At 41.5% G+C, this 15,000-nt stretch overlaps 1 protein-coding gene across 1 annotated transcript in view; it reads left to right on the forward strand.

Annotated features, from left to right (window-relative positions):
* Positions 1-15,000, forward strand: part of LOC135572404 (hairy/enhancer-of-split related with YRPW motif-like protein) — a 30,513-nt gene that overhangs the window by 7,747 nt on the left and 7,766 nt on the right.

Consider the following 15,000-nt stretch of genomic DNA (forward strand, 5'->3'; position numbering starts at 1 on the left):
AATTATACTAGAATTGGTATCTTTTTGAGTTTTGACCAGTAGGATGTAGCTCAGTCACACCTGAAACTTATTCAACGGGGTCAGATATCATTTTACTGTGTATCTGGGTTGCAAAGGGATGGTATATAACTGAAAACTTTTCTAAACTCTAAACTCTAATTTCGGGATCTTTCAAGGTTAGTACGTAATCTATCGCAAGACATCTAGTAGCCTTTTGGGAATTCAGATTATCACAGGTGTCTAATCATCTCTGGCTCTCTGTGTGGCCTTTATCACATGGAAAATATACAAACTAATTGGTTCTCTGTGTGGCCTTTATCACATGGAAAATATACAAACTAATTGGTTCTCTGTGTGGCCTTTATCACATGGAAAATATACAAACTAATTGGTTCTCTGTGTGGCCTTTATCACATGGAAAATATACAAACTAATTGGTTCTCTGTGTGGCCTTTATCACGTGGAAAATATACAAACTAATTGGTTCTCTGTGTGGCCTTTATCACATGGAAAATATACAAACTAATTGGTTCTCTGTGTGGCCTTTATCACATGGAAAATATACAAACTAATTGGTTCTCTGTGTGGCCTTTATCACATGGAAAATATACAAACTAATTGGTTCTCTGTGTGGCCTTTATCACATGGAAAATATACAAACTAATTGGTTCTCTGTGTGGCCTTTATCACATGGAAAATATACAAACTAATTGGTTCTCTGTGTGGCCTTTATCACATGGAAAATATACAAACTAATTGGTTCTCTGTGTGGCCTTTATCACATGGAAAATATACAAACTAATTGGTTCTCTGTGTGGCCTTTATCACATGGAAAATATACAAACTAATTGGTTCTCTGTGTGGCCTTTATCACATGGAAAATATACAAACTAATTGGTTCTCTGTGTGGCCTTTATCACATGGAAAATATACAAACTAATTGGTTCTCTGTGTGGCCTTTATCACATGGAAAATATACAAACTAATTGGTTCTCTGTGTGGCCTTTATCACATGGAAAATATACAAACTAATTGGTTCTCTGTGTGGCCTTTATCACATGGAAAATATACAAACTAATTGGTTCTCTGTGTGGCCTTTATCACATGGAAAATATACAAACTAATTGGTTCTCTGTGTGGCCTTTATCACATGGAAAATATACAAACTAATTGGTTCTCTGTGTGGCCTTTATCACATGGAAAATATACAAACTAATTGGTTCTCTGTGTGGCCTTTATCACATGGAAAATATACAAACTAATTGGTTCTCTGTGTGGCCTTTATCACGTGGAAAATATACAAACTAATTGGTTCTCTGTGTGGCCTTTATCACATGGAAAATATACAAACTAATTGGTTCTCTGTGTGGCCTTTATCACATGGAAAATATACAAACTAATTGGTTCTCTGTGTGGCCTTTATCACATGGAAAATATACAAACTAATTGGTTCTCTGTGTGGCCTTTATCACATGGAAAATATACAAACTAATTGGTTCTCTGTGTGGCCTTTATCACATGGAAAATATACAAACTAATTGGTTCTCTGTGTGGCCTTTATCACATGGAAAATATACAAACTAATTGGTTCTCTGTGTGGCCTTTATCACATGGAAAATATACAAACTAATTGGTTCTCTGTGTGGCCTTTATCACATGGAAAATATACAAACTAATTGGTTCTCTGTGTGGCCTTTATCACATGGAAAATATACAAACTAATTGGTTCTCTGTGTGGCCTTTATCACATGGAAAATATACAAACTAATTGGTTCTCTGTGTGGCCTTTATCACGTGGAAAATATACAAACTAATTGGTTCTCTGTGTTTTATCACATTGTGAAAATATACAAACTAATTGTTTCTCTGTGTGGCCTTTATCACGTGGAAAATATACAAACTAATTGGTTCTCTGTGTGGCCTTTATCATGTGGAAAATATACAAACTAATTGGTTCTCAAATAAAAATTTATAAAATGGAAAATATACAAACTATTTGGTTCTTGTTAGAAGATTTATCATGGAAAATATACAAACTAATTGTATAAATATGCACTTTTTTCTCCATTGTGTTATTGACTGTATGTTTGTTTATTGTTTACTCCATGTGTAACTCTGTGTTGTTGTTTGTGTCGAACTGCTTTGCTTTATCTTGGCCAGTTGTAAATGAGAACTTGTTCTCAAATAAAGGTCCAAATAAAAATAAAATAAAATAAATAAATAAAAATATTTGAAATAATTTAATTAGAAGATTTAATAAGAATAAAAACACTTGAATGACAAAAGCTGTAAACCAGTAAACCTTGGTGTTTAATATGAGAGCTTCAGCATGAAATATCCTTTTTATATATATATATATATATTACTAACTTTATATATATATATATATATATTACTAACTTTTTACTACGTCAATATGTATTTGTTGTCAATGTTTTGGCATCAAACTGGTGACCGTCGTGAAAAAAAAGTGAATCGTTTGAAGAGTTGCAGAGTTAATAGAAAACAATGTAGTCGTTGATCAGATGTTATCAGCTGATGTACGAAGGGCTTTATAAATACATTTCATTTGATCAGATGTTATCAGCTGATGTACGAAGGGCTAAATAAATACATTTCATTTGATCAGATGTTATCAGCTGATGTACGAAGGGCTAAATAAATACATTTCATTTGATCAGATGTTTAATTAATCAGGTTATTTTCTCTTGAACATTCATTTAGTCGGTCTACTAGAAACGCATGGTCAATACAGACACAGATATAGTAAATTAACACTATATATAAATACATTTTAAAAAAAGTTATTCATGTTTAAGTTACCAAAGTTACAATCAACTGCAATATATTTTCTCTTAATTATCCAAATTACTGAAGATTCCGGTAATTTTGGTAAATTACCATTAGCTAAAACGTTATTGGTCAATCCCCCTAATGTAATACAGCATCAACTATACTACGATAGAATGGAATATTATAGAATGGAATGGAATAAAATAGAAGAGAAAAGAAAATAATATAACAGAATAGGATAGAATGGAATGGAATAAAATAAAATGGAATAGAAAAAAATAGAATGGAAAAGAATAGAATAGAAGAGAATAGAATAGAAGAGAATAGAATGGAATAGAATAGAATGGAATGGAATGGAATGGAATGGAATAAAATAAAATAGAATAGAATAGAATAGAAGAGAATAGAATAGAATAGAAGAGAATAGAATAGAATGGAATAAAATAAAATGGAAAAGAATAGAATAGAAGAGAATGGAATAGAATAGAATAGAAGAGAATAGAATGGAATATAATATAATGGAATGGAATAGAATGGAATAGAATAGAATGGAATGGAATAGAATAGAATAGAAGAGAATAGAATGGAATAGAATAGAATGGAATAGAATAGAATAGAAGAGAATAGAATGGAATGGAATAGAATGGAATGGAATAGAATAGAAGAGAATAGAATGGAATGGAATAGAATAGAATGTAATAGAATAGAATGGAATAGAATAGAATGGAATAGAATATAATGGAATGGAATAGAATGGAATAGAAGAGAATAGAATGGAATGGAATAGAATAGGATAGAATGGAATGGAATAGAATAGAAGAGAATAGAATAGAATAGAATTGAATGGAATAGAATAGGATAGAATAGAAGATAATAGAATTGAATGAATAGAATAGAATAGAAGAGAATAGAATGGAATGGAATAGAATAGGATAGAATGGAATGGAATAGAATAGAAGAGAATAGAATGGAATGGAATATAATAGAATAGAATTGAATGGAATAGAATAGAATAGAAGATAATATAATTGAATGGAATAGAATAGAATAGAATGGAATGGAATAGAATAGAATGGAATGGAATAGATAATAGAGTTGAATATGATAGAATAGAATGGAATGGAATAGAATGGAATGGAATAGAATGGAATAGATAATAGAGTTGAATATGATAGAATATAATAGAATGGAATAGAATAGAATAGGATGGAATGGAAAGTCCAGGGTAAATCCTAATCTAATCTATTGACATTGTATTCTATAGAAACGCCTCAGAAATATAGAGGTCAGTGAGAGGGATTTAATCTTAGACTTTCATCTTAGAATAACAGAGATGTTGGGTTCATTCAAAATCACACACAGTTGAAGTTGGAAGTTTACATACACCTGAGCCAAATACTTTAAACTCAGTTAATACCAGTAAAAATTCCCTGTTTAGGTCAGTTAGGATCACCACTTAATTTGAAGAATGTGAAATGTCAGAATAATAGTAGAGATAATTATTTATTTCAGCTTTTATTTCTTTCATCACATTCCCAGTGGGTCAGAAGTTTACATACACTCAATTAGTATTTGGTAATATTGCCTTTAAATTGTTTAACTTGGGTCAAACATTTCGGGTAGCCTTCCACAAGTTTCCACAATAGGTTGGGTGAATTTTAGCCCATTCCTCCTAACAGAGCTGGTGTAACTGAGTCAGGTTTGTAGGCCTCCTGACAGAGATGGTGTAACTGAGTCAGGTTTGTAGGCCTCCTTGCTCGCACACGCTTTTTCAGTTCTGCCAACACATTTTCTATAAGATTGAGGTCAGGGCTTTGTGATGGTTACTCCAATACCTTTACTTTATTGTCCTTAGGCCATTTTGCCACAACTTTGGAAGTGCTTGGGGTCATTGTCCATTTGGAAGACATATTTGCGACCAGGCTTTAACTTCCTGACTGATGTCTTGAGATGTTGTTCTATATACAGTGGGGCAAAAAAGTATTTAGTCAGCCACCAATTGTGCAAGTTCCCCCACTTAAAAAGATGAGAGAGGCCTGTAATTTTCATCATAGGTACACTTCAACTATGACAGACAAAATGAGAAAAGGAGAGTGTGTGAAAACCTTGTGAAGACTTACAGAAAACGTTTGACCTCTGTCATTGCCAACAAAGGGTATATAACAAAGTATTGAGATAAACTTTTGTTATTGACCAAATACTTATTTTCCACCATAATTTGCTAATAAATTCATAAAAATCCTGTCTAATGTTGTTTTTATTTAAAATACATTAGAATAACTGCAAAAGTATTGATTTCTGCTTTCCGGAAGACTGAATTTTTGAAATCAGTGGAATGCCCGGTGGAATGCCCGGTGGAATGCCCAGTGGAATGCCCGGTGGAATGCCCAGTGGAATGCCCGGTGGAATGCCCAGTGGAATGCCCGGTGGAATGCCCGGTGGAATGCCCGGTGGAATGCCCGGTGGAATGCCCAGTGGAATGCCCGGTGGAATGCCCGGTGGAATGCCCGGTGGAAGCAGAGGATGACAGCTAAGGAGAAAATTCTGCCGTTTGATTGCAAATATGCAGAGGGAGTCGAAAAGAGAACACACACACAAGACTGTTGTTTTCATTTTTGTTCAATGCACCACACAACCAATAAAAAAAAAGCTTACCAACTCCGGGCACTTCAATTGGTTTTCAGTTTCCACGACAACTAGACGATGGTGACAAACAGAAAATACCTCCCTCCTTGTAGCCTCACCTTATCGAAGGCTTGGCTTGACAATCTCCGAATGTCATTTAAACTTAATTATTTTTTTTTTTCCGTCACAACCGTAAGGTATTTTCTGTAATTAGTTTGCCATTAACTTGTAAATAATTATCTTGTTGTTGATCTTGTTCTGAGTTTATTTTTTCTGTAATAATTAACCTGTTAGTCCTATAGGGGCAGTATTTCATTTTTGGATAAAAAGACGTGCCCGTTTTAAGCGCAATATTTTGTCACGAAAAGATGCTCGAATATGCTTGGAATTGATAGCTTTGGAAAGAAGACAGTCTTACGTTTCCAGAAATGCAAAGATTTTCACTGTGAGTCCCTTAGAACAAATGTTTCGGGCAAAACCAAGATGTATGACCGACCAGGAAATGCACAGGATTTCTGAGGCTACGTTTTCCATGATCGCCTTATATGGCTGTGAATGCGACAGGAATCAACGGACTCTTTCTCTTGTTTCCCCAAGGTCTCTGCAGCATTGTGACGTATTTGTAGGCATATCATTGGAAGATTGACCATAAGAAACTACATTTACCAGGTGTCCCGCTAGGTGGCTGCGTGGCAATTGGTGCGCAAAAGTCAGGTCCCGGTATTTTTCCATTCAAATCTCAGAACAAACCAGGCTACAAGGACGGTGCTTTCAACGGAGAGAAATATGACAAACCACCTTCAGGATTGATTCAAACAACGTTTTCCATGTTTCAGTCAATATTATGGAGTTAATTCGGAAAAAAGTTCGACATGTAGGTGACTGAATTTTCGGTTAGTTTCGGTAGCCATATGCATAGTAACAAAAGGGAAAGATGTGTCCTACACAAGAATCTTTCAGGAAAAACTGGACATCTGCTATGTAACTGAGAGTCTCCTCATTGAAACATCTGAAGTTCTTCAAAGGTAAATTATTTTATTTGATTCCTTGGCTGGTTTTTGTGAATATGTTGCGTGCTAAATGCTAATGCTAACGCTAAGCTAGCTATCACCACTCTTACACAAATTAGTGATTTTCTCTGGTTCTAAAGCATATTTTGAAAATCTGAGACGACAGGATTGTTAAGAAAAGGATAAGCTTGAGAACAGGCATATTTATTTAGTTTCATTTGCGATTTTTAAAAATCGCTAATGTTGCGTTATGCTAATGAGCTTGAGGCTGTAGTAACGATACCGCATGCGGGATGGGGCGGACTAAGAGGTTAAATTAGCTAAAGTGAAGACGTTGTCATTATGATGTCATTATTTGAAACTGGCTAGTCAGCTAACGAACTAACAGTTAGCTAGCGAGCTAACAGGCTAAAAACAAACCAAAACATAGTTTATAAAGTTGCTTTTTTGTTGCCTGGTTTTCTAGATCGACGTAAATTATATTCATTTTTAAATGGATGGATTTATTGGTGTTAAAATTCACCAGTTAAGCTTGAACCACTAGGCTGCTGATGTCATGCGTGTGAATCCTTAATGAGATGGGCGGGGCTAAGGCTTCAGAGATGGGTGGGGCTAAGGCTTCAGAGATGGGTGGGGCTAAGGCTTCAGAGATGGGTGGGGCTAAGGCTTCAGAGATGGGTGCGGCTAAGGCTTCAGAGATGGGTGCGGCTAATGCTTAAGAGGGTGTGAACGATGCTGAATGGGTGTAGACAAAGAAGAGCTCTCCAGTAGGTGTACCGAGACATTCGAGGTCCATTTTCTCAAAAGTGTGTTTCCAGTTTATCAACTTTCAAAGCAGAATAACTTTCCCTCAACTGTAGTGTGATACACCACTTTGTAGCTATGAGTCTCTACTTCTTCAACTGTAGTGTGATACACCACTTTGTAGCTATGAGTCTCTACTTCCTCAACTGTAGTGTGATACACAACTTTGTAGCTATGAGTCTCTACTTCCTCAACTGTAGTGTGATACACCACTTTGTAGCTATGAGTCTCTACTTCCTCAACTGTAGTGTGTGATACACCACTTTGTAGCTATGAGTCTCTACTTCCTCAACTGTAGTGTGATACACCACTTTGTAGCTATGAGTCTCTACTTCCTCAACTGTAGTGTGATACACCACTTTGTAGCTCTGAGTCTCTACTTCCTCAACTGTAGTGTGTGATACACCACTTTGTAGCTATGAGTCTCTACTTCCTCAACTGTAGTGTGATACACCACTTTGTAGCTATGAGTCTACTTCCTCAACTGTAGTGTGTGATACACCACTTTGTAGCTATGAGTCTCTACTTCCTCAACTGTAGTGTGTGATACACCACTTTGTAGCTATGAGTCTCTACTTCTTCAACTGTAGTGTGATACACCACTTTGTAGCTATGAGTCTCTACTTCCTCAACTGTAGTGTGTGATACACCACTTTGTAGCTATGAGTCTCTACTTCCTCAACTGTAGTGTGTGATACATCACTTTGTAGCTATGAGTCTCTACTTCCTCAACTGTAGTGTGTGATACACCACTTTGTAGCTATGAGTCTCTACTTCCTCAACTGTAGTGTGTGATACATCACTTTGTAGCTATGAGTCTCTACTTCCTCAACTGTAGTGTGTGATACACCACTTTGTAGCTATGAGTCTCTACTTCCTCAACTGTAGTGTGTGATACATCACTTTGTAGCTATGAGTCTCTACTTCCTCAACTGTAGTGTGTGATACACCACTTTGTAGCTATGAGTCTCTACTTCCTCAACTGTAGTGTGATACACCACTTTGTAGCTATGAGTCTCTACTTCAACTCAACTGTCAACTGTGTGTGATACACCACTTTGTAGCTATGAGTCTCTACTTCCTCAACTGTAGTGTGTGATACACCACTTTGTAGCTATGAGTCTCTACTTCCTCAACTGTAGTGTGATACACCACTTTGCAGCTATGAGTCTCTACTTTTATCCAATGTAAAAAACACAGTTTCAAATGTTGCTGCATAAGAGTCCACTTCGTTCAACTGTGTGTGCATATACACCACTTTTTGCAGCTATGAGTCTCTACTTCCTCAACTGTAGAATGTCTACACCACTTTGTAGCTATGACACTTCTTCAACTTTAGTGTGATAAACTTTTAGCTAATAGAGTCAAACAACTATCCTCAAAATACCTATCATTAAACAAGCTATGAGTCTCTAAACAGAACCTCAACTGTATGATCTGATACACCACTTTGTAAGCTATGAGTCTCTTACTTCCTCAACTGTATGTTGATACACCACTTTGTAGCTATGAGTCTCAGAACTTCCTCAACTGAAGTGTGTGATACACCACTTTGTAGCTATGAGTCTCATATTCCTCAACTGTAGTGTGTGATTACACCACTCTTGTAGCTATGAGTCGACAAAACTTCCTCAATGAGTTGATACCATGTCCCACCACTTTGCAGCTATGAGTCTCTACTTTTATCCAATGTAAAAAACACAGTTTCAAATGTTGCTGCATAAGACTGAATCCAGCCGGTCGTTCATATTTCTGTTCTGCATATAAAATAAAATCTTTATTGCAACTTAATAGTGAATTATTATCATAGACATTGAGAATGTCTACCACAGAACTACACTTGATCATTTAGAATGGAAATTACTATAATAGAGACAAACAACTATTTCCAAAATACCTATCATTAAACAAGATATTATCTCCAAACAGAACTTTCGTTAACCAATATATTATCTCTTCTATGCTCCAATATCCCATTTAAAAGGACAACTGTAGCTTCCCTCTACAGAACAAATATCACACACCATCTAAACAAGAACGTAGGGGAAGACAGCCAGAGGTCAGGCAGAAGAACGTCATATAACCAACACAAGTCTTTGATGGACAGGTCCCAGTGAAGGATTCCACAGTTAAAGGACTCAAGCTCTTGTAAGAACTGAAACGAGAGCTGGTTCGACAAAACAGGATCCAAATTTACTTAAATGAGTTCCATACTGCACCATGTCCCTTATAGAGAACACTACTGTTGACCAGAGCCAATAGGGAACAGGGTGGCATTTGACCAGAGCCAATAGGGAACATGGTGCCATTTGACCAGAGCCAATAGGGAACAGGGTGCCATTTGACCAGAGCCAATAGGGAACCAATAGGGAACAGGGTGCCATTTGACCAGAGCCAATAGGGAACAGGGTGCCATTTGACCAGAGCCAATAGGGAACATGGTGCCATTTGACCAGAGCCAATAGGGAACAGGATGCCATTTGACCAGAGCCAATAGGGAACAGGGTGCCATTTTACCAGAGCCAATAGGGAACAGGTTGCCATTTGACCAGAGCCAATAGGGAACAGGTTGCCATTTGACCAGAGCCAATAGGGAATCAATAGGGAACAGGGTGTCATTTGACCAGAGCCAATAGGGAACAGGGTGCCATTTGACCAGAGCCAATAGGGAACAGGGTGCCATTTGACCAGAGCCAATAGGGAACAGGGTGCCATTTGACCAGAGCCAATAGAGAACAGGGTGCAATTTGACCAGAGCCAATAGGGAACAGGGTGCCATTTGACCAGAGCCAATAGAGAACAGGGTGCAATTTGACCAGAGCCAATAGGGAACAGGATGCCATTTGACAAGAGCCAATAGGGAACAGTTTGCCATTTGACCAGAGCCAATAGGGAACAGGGTGCCATTTGACCAGAGCCAATAGGGAACAGGGTGCCATTTGACCAGAGCCAATAGGGAACAGGGTGCCATTTGACCAGAGCCAATAGGGAACAGGGTGCCATTTGACCAGAGCCAATAGAGAACAGGGTGCCATTTGAACGGAGCCAATAGGGAACCAATAGGGACCAGAGTGCCATTTGACCAGAGCCAATAGGGAACAGGAGGCCATTTGACCAGAGCCAATAGGGATCATGGTGCCATTTGACCAGAGCCAATAGGGAACAGGGTGCCATTTGACCAGAGCCAATAGAGAACAGGGTGCAATTTGACCAGAGCCAATAGGGAACAGGATGCCATTTGACCAGAGCCAATAGGGAACAGGGTGCCATTTGACCAGAGCCAATAGGAAACAGGGTGCCATTTGACCAGAGCCAATAGGGAACAGGGTTCCATTTGACCAGAGCCAATAGGGAACAGGTTGCCATTTGACCAGAGCCAATAGGGAACAGGTTGCCATTTGACCAGAGCCAATAGGGAACAGGGTGCCATTTGACCAGAGCCAATAGGGAACCAATAGGGAACAGGGTGCCATTTGACCAGAGCCAATAGGGAACAGGGTGCCATTTGACCAGAGCCAATAGGGAACAGGGTGTCATTTGACCAGAGCCAATAGGGAACAAGAGGCCATTTGACCAGAGCCAATAGGGATCATGGTGCCATTTGAGCAGAGCCAATAGGGAACCGGGTGCCATTTGACCAGAGCCAATAGAGAACAGGGTGCAATTTGACCAGAGCCAATAGGGAACAGGATGCCATTTGACAAGAGCCAATAGGGAACAGGTTGCCATTTGACCAGAGCCAATAGGGAACAGGGTGCCATTTGACCAGAGCCAATAGGGAACAGGGTGCCATATGACCAGAGCCAATAGGGAACAGGGTGCCATTTGACCAGAGCCAATAGGGAACAGGGTGCCATTTGACCAGAGCCAATAGGGAACAGGCTGCCAACCAATAGGGAACAGGGTGCCATATGACCAGAGCCAATAGGGAACAGGGTGCCATTTGACCAGAGCCAATAGGGAACAGGGTGCCATTTGACCAGAGACAATAGGGAACAGGGTGTCATTTGACCAGAGCCAATAGGGAACCAATAGGGAACATGGTGCCATTTGACCAGAGCCAATAGGGAACAGGGTGCCATTTGACCAGAGCCAACAGGGAACAGGATGCCATTTGACCAGAGCCAATAGGGAACAGGGTGCCATTTGAACAGAGCCAATAGGGAACAGGATGCCATTTGACCAGAGCCAATAGGGAACAGGGTGCCATTTGACCAGAGCCAATAGGAAACAGGGTGCCATTTGAACAGAGCCAATAGGGAACAGGGTTCCATTTGACCAGAGCCAATAGGGAGCAGGGTGCCATTTGACCAGAGCCAATAGGGAACAGGGTGCCATTTGACCAGAGCCAATAGGGAACAGGGTGTCATTTGACCAGAGCCAATAGGGAACCAATAGGGAACAGGGTGCATTTGACCAGAGCCAATAGGGAACAGGGTGCCATTTGACCAGAGCCAATAGGGAACAGGGTGTCATTTGACCAGAGCCAATAGGGAACAGGGTGCCATTTGACCAGAGCCAATAGGGAACAGGGTGCCATTTGACCAGAGCCAATAGGAAACAGGGTGCCATTTGACCAGAGCCAATAGGGAACAGGGTTCCATTTGACCAGAGCCAATAGGGAACAGGTTGCCATTTGACCAGAGCCAATAGGGAACAGATTGCCATTTGACCAGAGCCAATAGGGAACAGGGTGCCATTTGACCAGAGCCAATAGGGAACAGGGTGCCATTTGACCAGAGCCAATAGGAAACAGGGTGTCATTTGACGAGAGCCAATAGGGAACAGGGTGCCATTTGACCAGAGCCAATAGGGAACCAATAGGGAACATGGTGCCATTTGACCAGAGCCAATAGGGAACAGGGTGCCATTTGACCAGAGCCAATAAGGAACAGGATGCCATTTGACCAGAGCCAATAGGGAACCAATAAGGAACGGAGTGCCATTTGACCATAGCTAATAGGGAACAGGGGGCCACTTGACCAGAACCAATAGGGAACATGGTGCCATTTGACCAGAGCCAATAGGGAACAGGGTGCCATTTGACCAGAGCCAAAAGGGAACAGGGTACCATTTGACCAGAGCCAATAGGGAACAGGGTGCCATATGACCAGAGCCAATAGGGAACCAATAGGGAACAGGGTGCCATTTGACCAGAGCCAATAGGGAACAGGGTGCCATTTGACCAGAGCCAATAGGGAACAGGGTGCCATTTGACCAGAGCCAATAGGGAACAGAGTGCCATTTGACCAGAGCCAATAGGGAACAGGGTGCCATTTGACCAGAGCCAATAGGGAACAGGGTGCCATTTGACCAGAGCCAATAGGGAACAGGGTGCCATATGACCAGAGCCAATAGGGAACCAATAGGGAACAGGGTGCCATTTGACCAGAGCCAATAGAGAACAGGGTGCCATTTGAACGGAGCCAATAGGGAACCAATAGGGACCAGAGTGCCATTTGACCAGAGCCAATAGGGAACAGGAGGCCATTTGACCAGAGCCAATAGGGATCATGGTGCCATTTGACCAGAGCCAATAGGGAACAGGGTGCCATTTGACCAGAGCCAATAGAGAACAGGGTGCAATTTGACCAGAGCCAATAGGGAACAGGATGCCATTTGACCAGAGCCAATAGGGAACAGGGTGCCATTTGACCAGAGCCAATAGGAAACAGGGTGCCATTTGACCAGAGCCAATAGGGAACAGGGTTCCATTTGACCAGAGCCAATAGGGAACAGGTTGCCATTTGACCAGAGCCAATAGGGAACAGGTTGCCATTTGACCAGAGCAAATAGGGAACAGGGTGCCATTTGACCAGAGCCAATAGGGAACCAATAGGGAACAGGGTGCCATTTGACCAGAGCCAATAGGGAACAGGGTGCCATTTGACCAGAGCCAATAGGGAACAGGGTGTCATTTGACCAGAGCCAATAGGGAACAGGAGGCCATTTGACCAGAGCCAATAGGGATCATGGTGCAATTTGAGCAGAGCCAATAGGGAACAGGGTGCCATTTGACCAGAGCCAATAGAGAACAGGGTGCAATTTGACCAGAGCCAATAGGGAACAGGATGCCATTTGACAAGAGCCAATAGGGAACAGGTTGCCATTTGACCAGAGCCAATAGGGAACAGGGTGCCATTTGACCAGAGCCAATAGGGAACAGGGTGCCATTTGACCAGAGCCAATAGGGAACAGGGTGCCATTTGACCAGAGCCAATAGGGAACAGGGTGCCATTTGAACGGAGCCAATAGGGAACCAATAGGGACCAGAGTGCAATTTGACCAGAGCCAATAGGGAACAGGGTGCCATTTGACCAGAGACAATAGGGAACAGGGTGTCATTTGACCAGAGCCAATAGGGAACAGGGTGCCATTTGACCAGAGCCAATAGGGAACCAATAGGGAACATGGTGCCATTTGACCAGAGCCAATAGGGAACAGGGTGCCATTTGACCAGAGCCAACAGGGAACAGAATGCCATTTGACCAGAGCCAATAGGGAACAGGGTGCCATTTGACCAGAGCCAATAGGGAACAGGATGCCATTTGACCAGAGCCAATAGGGAACAGGGTGCCATTTGACCAGAGCCAATAGGAAACAGGGTGCCATTTGAACAGAGCCAATAGGGAACAGGGTTCCATTTGACCAGAGCCAATAGGGAGCAGGGTGCCATTTGAACAGAGCCAATAGGGAACAGGGTGCCATTTGACCAGAGCCAATAGGAAACAGGGTGCCATTTGACCAGAGCCAATAGGGAACAGGGTTCCATTTGACCAGAGCCAATAGGGAACAGGTTGCCATTTGACCAGAGCCAACAGGGAACAGATTGCCATTTGACCAGAGCCAATAGGGAACAGGGTGCCATTTGACCAGAGCCAATAGGGAACAGGGTGCCATTTGACCAGAGCCAATAGGGAACAGGGTGTCATTTGACGAGAGCCAATAGGGAACAGGGTGCCATTTGACCAGAGCCAATAGGGAACCAATAGGGAACATGGTGCCATTTGACCAGAGCCAATAGGGAACAGGGTGCCATTTAACCAGAGCCAATAGGGAACAGGATGCCATTTGACCAGAGCCAATAGGGAACCAATAAGGAACGGCGTGCCATTTGACCATAGCTAATAGGGAACAGGGGGCCACTTGACCAGAACCAATAGGGAACATGGTGCCATTTGACCAGAGCCAATAGGGAACAGGGTGCCATTTGACCAGAGCCAAAAGGGAACAGGGTACCATTTGACCAGAGCCAATAGGGAACAGGGTGCCATATGACCAGAGCCAATAGGGAACCAATAGGGAACAGGGTGCCATTTGACCAGAGCCAATAGGGAACAGGGTGCCATTTGACCAGAGCCAATAGGGAACAGGGTGCCATTTGACCAGAGCCAATAGGGAACAGAGTGCCATTTGACCAGAGCCAATAGGGAACAGGGTGCCATTTGACCAGAGCCAATAGGGAACAGGGTGCCATTTGACCAGAGGCAATAGGGAACAGGGTGCCATTTGACCAGAGCCAATAGGGAACAGTGTGCCATTTGACCAGAGCCAATAGGGAACAGGGTGCCATTTGAACGGAGCCAATAGGGAACCAATAGGGACCAGAGTGCAATTTGACCAGAGCCAATAGGGAACAGGGTGCCATTTGACCAGAGACAATAGGGAACAGGGTGTCATTTGACCAGAGCCAATAGGGAACAGGGTGCCATTTGACCAGAGCCAATAGGGAACCAATAGGGAACATGGTGCCATTTGACCAGAGCCA

The sequence above is a fragment of the Oncorhynchus nerka genome, linkage group LG7 (genome assembly GCF_034236695.1).
Source record: "Oncorhynchus nerka isolate Pitt River linkage group LG7, Oner_Uvic_2.0, whole genome shotgun sequence".
Classification (NCBI taxonomy): Eukaryota; Metazoa; Chordata; class Actinopteri; order Salmoniformes; family Salmonidae; genus Oncorhynchus; species Oncorhynchus nerka.